The sequence below is a fragment of the Balearica regulorum genome, chromosome 1 (genome assembly GCF_011004875.1).
Source record: "Balearica regulorum gibbericeps isolate bBalReg1 chromosome 1, bBalReg1.pri, whole genome shotgun sequence".
Taxonomy (NCBI): domain Eukaryota; kingdom Metazoa; phylum Chordata; class Aves; order Gruiformes; family Gruidae; genus Balearica; species Balearica regulorum.
Window position 1 is genome coordinate 194758231 of NC_046184.1, and position 6841 is coordinate 194765071.

Genomic DNA, 6841 nt, shown 5'->3' on the forward strand with positions numbered 1-6841 from the left:
TAAAATTAAAGTGTTCTTTTTCCTAAAATCTTCACATTTTCCAGTAGGACAACCCAGTTGTTTAAGTGAAAGGATGACAAAATCTGTACATCTAAGTGAATAGAACTAAGAAGTTTACAATAATGTTGGCACAGTAACTTTTAACTTACCTTCTTCACCCTTGGATTATTTAGTTTCAGTCTCAGTTTTGTGTTTTTCTAAATTCAAAGAACACTTAATCAACATCAGACAGTAATGGTAATTTCTCAGCAATCAAAGCAAACACAATTACAATTTTTGAGGAATTCACATTAACCTCAAAAGCAAAGCCCACTCCATTTTAATTCATGTTTTATAAGCATACATCTATTAATAGTTGTGAAAGTTAAAAAAAAAATCACAGAAAAAGGTCATCCTTGTGTTCAGATTAAAAAGTTACTTTTGGGTTAAGAATCTTATTCAGAGCAGCAGGAAGATAAAGCATCATCCCCTTGGTTGCTCTGGGATTTGGATCCATGCTATGCTGCGTGTTAAAGTACAATGATGAAACATAGGCAGAGCTGTCAAGAGTCCCATTAGAATTTGCCAAGTGCTCAGGCTTCTATCAGCAAGCATGCAAAAATCTATCAAGTGAAGTTTATTCGCGTTACCTGAGAGGCTGTACATTTTGTCTGAAGTGGATATTCCCCACAGTAGGGATGCTCTGACCAATACAGCTCAGTTGTCAAACCCTTAGAAAGCAGTGCCCATTGGTTGCTATGCTTCAGACTGCTTACACTACCATGTTGGTGATACATCCTCTTCGTTCTTTCTTTCTTTCTTTCTTTCTCCAGGATAAGTATGCGGATTGAGGTATTAACAAAGATAATGCTGGGATTGGCACTGTTTAATATCTTTGTCGGTGACATGGACAGCGGGATGGAGCGTACCCTCAGCAAGTTTGCCAACACCACCAAGCTGTGTGGCGCGGTCGACACGCTGGAGGGAAGGGATGCCATCCAGAGGGACCTTGACAGGCTGGAGAGGTGGGACCGTGTGAACCTCATGAGGTTCAACAAGGCCAAGTGCAAGGTCCTGTACATGGGTCGGGGCAATCCCAAGCACAACTACAGGCTGGGCGGAGAGTGGATTGGGAACAGCCCTGACGAGAAGGACTTGGGGGTTTTGGTTAATGAGAAGCTCAATATGACCCAGCAATGTGCGCTTGCAGCCCAAAAAGCCAACTGCATCCTGGGCAACATCAAAAGAGGCGTAAGCAGCAGCTTGAGGGAGGTGATCCTGCCCCTCTACTCTGCTCTCATGAGATGAGACCCCACCTGGAGTACTGCGTCCAGCTCTGGGGGCCCCTGTACAAGAAAGACATGGAGCTGTTGGAGTGAATCCAGAGGAGGCCATGAAGCTGATCAAAGGGCTGGAGCACCCCTCCCAAGAGGACAGGCTGAGAGAGTTGGAGTTGTTCAGCCTGGAGAAGAGAAGGCTCTGGGGAGACCTTATAGCAGCCTTCCAGTACCTGAAGGGGCCTACAGGAAAGCTGGAGAGGGACTGTTTATCAGGGGGTGTAGTGACAGGACAAGGGGTAACGGCTTTAAGCTGAAGGAGGGTAGATTTAGATTAGATGTTAGGAAGAAATTCTTTACTATGAGGGTGGTGAGGCACTGGCACAGGTTGCCCAGAGAGGCTGTGGAGGCCCCCACCCTGGAAGTGTTTAAGGCCAGGTTGGATGGTGCTTTGGGCAACCTGTTCTATGGGATGGTGTCCCTGCCTGCAGCAGGGGGGTTGGAACTAGATGATCTTTGAGGTCTCTTCCAACCCAAACCATTCTATGATTCTATCATAGATGATTAACACTTCCTATACACAAGAGACCAAAAAAAAGGCCAAATGAAAAACTTAGCTATTTTACAAGCATAATGTGTTACCTATTGCTTCATATAATTGAACATACATTTGGCATGTCATACTATTTTCCTTATTACTATCCTCTTTTTCACTTGATTTACAAAATGTTTATATACATGAAAATAAATATAGTGTGGTAACGTAGTGTTATGAAAATCAGTGTAAAAAAAGAGCTGCAGTACAGCAAGGGTGAGACTGCAGCTATCTAGGGAATTAATTCATATTTCCAGAGAAGCATGACTTGATAGGAACATCACAGTCTTTCTTTGAAATAAACAATGATCTCAAATGCCCTTTACCCTTTAAAACTTAGCCTGGAAACAAAGAACAAATGAACCCTAATCTCATCAGGTTTGCATTAAAGGCCTTCTCAGATGATGAGAGACAGAAATGGTGCAGAAGCTTAGACTGAACAGCATGTCCATCATGCACTATCGTAAGAGCCAACTACTCATGGTTACAGAATGCCAGCTGCTTTAAAGCTGGCATAGGCAACCTCCAAATAGATTAGAAAAATAGCACGAGCTGGAATGCAGCTCAGCCCACAAATGAAAAGTAAGAACATACATAAAGTCCCCAGAGAAATGATACAGACACCTATTTACTTGTAATGCAATGTTTAGATGTTGCCTGCCTATGCTGGGATGGGCTTTCCCATTTTCTGTTATAAATAAAACATGAAGATTATGTACAAAGAATGCTGCCTCTACTGTCCCAGCAGAGCTCCTGTACATCTCTGAGTCCCTGGCAACATAGCAGAAATCCTCAGTACACAATAGATTCCTCTGTTATGTTCTGTGATGCCTGGCCTTCCACAGGGACATTAGCCAGTCCTCTTTAGTTCGCTCAGGTCATGTTTTATAATGGTAATATTCCCTCTATAGCCACTAATGTCATTCTACCTCCACACTCTGTGACAGTTTACCAACATTAGGATTAGTTTGACAGATAACCCCTGTTCCCATGGCAAATTCAGTTTCTTAACACCCTTACTAATGCTTTGATAGAGGCCACAACATAGAACATCCAGTACCAAATATGAAAATAATTCTTTAAAGGCCTGACCAGCTACCATTTTACAGCATTGTTTGCACTGATGAAGGCCAGATTGCTCTTTTCTCCAAGTCAGAATGTGGACATGTTTAAAGAAGCCCTCAACTGTCACAGACAACAAGAGCACCCCCATAGCTGAACTCCCTGCGCATGCCAAAGAATAAAGGAAAATCCACAACAGATGCTTTTTTGTCACCAAACCACCTCTTTACTTACCATAAGCTAAACACCTAAGTAGATATAACATTTGGGTAGACTGAGCAACACTAACTGTGCAAGGCAACCTTTAAAAGTTGAAAAATATGGGTCAATCATTATATTGTGGTAAGAAGCTGCAATAGTTGGTGCACTGCAAAAACACAAAGGTTAAAATAGAGCATCCATGTGTAAGAATCCAATATCCCACCAAACAAGAAAGCAGGAACAGCAGAACCTTCCTCTTCCCTTCCCAACAGCATTAAGATCTGTGAGAGACTGAAAGGGTTAATTGTGTTCATGTCTCAAACATTGTGGCGGGAAACAGTTACAGCCTGCACTGGGCTAATAAACCACAAAGGAAAAGTTGGTTAGCAGAGGACCAGAGGGTGTGTGGGAGGATGCACAGCTCTGTATTCTGATCACCATATATGGCCAAAGGTCATACAGAGTTCATTTAAGGAAGGGGCTCACGACCACCTGAAAGACCCCTCGAGACCACCCACCCTAATGGCAAAAGACCAAGAACATTCTGGAAGAAGAACAACCATATAAGTCCTCAAGGGGCATGACTGGCACGATTGAGAGAACCATAAAAGACACAAGCCCAAGGAGCCTGTTGAACACGCCCACCACCAGAGGATTGCCACGTCCATCATCATGGGATTCAAGGGTGGTGATATCTTTATCTTCCTTTTCCCTCTTTCCTCTCTTTCTTTTTCATCTTATAAATATTTCAATAAGGCCACACCACCTACCATTGTGCTTTCAAAGTTCAGGTTGCTTCTACCATAAATAAAAAGTGTAATCAATCGTTTGGTGTCATTTCACCTTCATTTAGCCCAAGGGAATTACGAAACTGCTATGGCTCCCCGGGTTATTCAGGTTGGGTCGTGACAAGATCCTAGACTACTGGACAGGTACCAAGGAGAACATTAACAGAAATTTCACATCAGGCCAGCACGTCTATCCACACGGCCATCCAGTAAAGGCTGATGTGCCAGTCAAGGGGAAGGGCAGCACACTGGTTATTCTCAGCTCCTAAACTCACAAGCTTTCCAACACAAGTAAACCCCAGCAGAAGTGAGTTACAGTGTCTCTCCTCACCCCCCATACAAGGCAGTTAACTGCCCCTGTGCAACCCACGCTATCTCTAGTTCAGAAAGGAGCAACACCAAGAGTCTCCACATCCTTGGAAGAACCAAGAGTTTAAGGCTGGGTTTTTTTTTTCCTAGACTTCTTAAAGAAAGTATATCATCTCATCTCTACAGCCCTTGGTAAATCACAGTTTTAATGATTCCAATCCTGCTGACTCTATCCAGAGTATCAGTCTAGCCAGATAGATGCAAATCTTCTCACTGTCAGGCCTCACCAGCGTGTTAATCTTAGCCAATCAATGTCATATCATTTCTTCACTGCCCTTTGACTTTGTATTTGTTGGCTTTCATCAGTGATTAAAAACAGGGGGTTGTTATTCACATCATAATGGTCGAACTTATTCCTCCACAGAGCACTTCCTGGTGGTACATGGGCTGCATCCACAGCCACAGGGTTTCCAGCCTACAGAATGCTGGCAAGACGCAGCACGGGCTACCCTTTCAGAATGGCCCTCAGCACTGTTTCGGCTGCCCCAGGCCCAGCCTTAGGGACCATCTCAAGCAAGCGTCTTACCACTCTTACCAACCTCAGCAGTTCTGATCTCCCCTCTACTCCTCCCAGACCCTCGATACCACTTACAGTTCCACACTGGGAATTCACCTCACAGATAGCAAGCCACTATCAATACATGCTTCTGCTCTAGGCCAAGTAAGAAAAGCTTTATTCCTATACTGGGATCCCAGTTCACTGAAGCCACAGCTCAACCACTGCAGCACACAACACTGTACTGCACCATCAGACAGATGGTGCCAGCAGAGTAACTTCCAAATTCACTGCTGAGCTTAACATTTTTCTCCCTTTAGCGACCAGCTGCAAATCTGGGCAAACAGTCAAGTTTTTCTTATTTCTATTCAAGGATAAACAATTTACAGCAAAGGAGAAAAAGCAAAAGGAATGTTTGCTATCTACTTTTATCATCTACATTGACACTTAAACTAGCAGGCATGCTATATGTTTACCATTTGCCACAACAGGATTTTCTAAACAATCACTGAAAATACTAGGAACCCAGCTTCTGTCAGATAGGGCAACAGCTGACGTACAGATGAACTGGTAATAAAGGGAGGGGATTTTCACCTTCAAGCTCTAGAAAAGTATTATCCAGGATGCAAGGCCCTTGGACGCTCATGAAGGCAGTGGAAGTATTTTAAGCATTTCTGTATCACCCAAGAAAAAGCAGGATATTTAAGCACCTAAATACTTTGATGAAATCTACCTCCTCATTTAAAATTGGAAGTACATTATCAGGACAATGTCAAGTAGGGACAGGAAACCTCATCAAGATACACAACATACACCTTAGTGTTTGACCAACCTGTCAGCTTATTCTGAAGTTAGAAATCGCATCCTCAGCGAGTCACACAATAGTCTCAATGGATTTTTCAGCTATGTGGCTTCTCTGAAATAGGCAAGCATTATTTCAGGGGACCAATTCCTCCCCATATATGCTCAGGAGAGGGCAAGATCCAACACAGCTGAATGTTACTCAACTCTGAAGCGAAGCTTTAGGAGAGAGAGATTGTTACAGCACAGTATCTAGAAAGGGAGTAGGGGCAAAATACTGACATTTTGCCTCTTCCACACAGGGACACTCAGGACTATGAATACTACCATCTCTCCCTGCCCTTCGTAACAGCCAGAACCAGAAGGGCAGCAGCTAATTGACAACTGAAATCAAGATCTATGTACCAGCCGTGCCTCCATATTGAATGCAGGAGGTTAAAGCTTGCCTGTAGCAGGGTATCGGGTCCTGAACAAACAGCTAGAGCTAGACAGCCAGATGGCAACAGGATACTCATAGCAGATTGTGGCACTGGGCACAGAGATAAAAGTCCTCTTAAGGAAAGCAAGTGATCTGTAGCATTAATATATTCAACCTGTTCTGTTACTTTTTGCGAGCCCAAAGAGCAACCCAATAGTACGCTGGGGAGGTACTTATAACAATGTGATAGTCGACTCTACAGAAAGGTTTCCCAGTGTATTAGAGGAGTAAGGATATTGCCACGCATAGCAGCTTACCTTCCATTCTCCTACACATATTCAGCAAAATACAAGTTCCTGGAACCGTAGAGCTGAGTAACACACTCGGACAGCAGAGCACTGCTCCACTTCACCTGTGTCGCACCAGTTTCCTCACACAACCCCCTCAGCGTGCTCCCTCCGTGGTTGACAAGCCCTGCGCCTTCCGGGCCGTTCCGCCCCGCCGCGGCTCCATGGCTGGAGCCCTTCCCCCCGCCCGACCCAGGCTCGTTCCGCCCCGCCGGTGGCGAAGCAGACACCACCGACGCGTACCGCCACTTGTGGGTCTTCAACAAGGCCTCAGCCGGTGTTCCCCCCTCCCCGAACACTTTTTTCGTCAGAGAGCAACAGCAGCGCTCTCCGCCCGGCCCCCCCGCCCACTCCCGGGCTGGAGGAAAACCCCACCAGCACCTCTGGAGTGCCAGACCGAAAAGCAAAGGGGAGACTGGGAGCAGAAGGGCTGGAAAAGGAAGGCGAGGGGACCAGAGGAACGTGCTGAGGAGGCATCACTAAGGCGCCATGCCTCACTCCCCGCCGC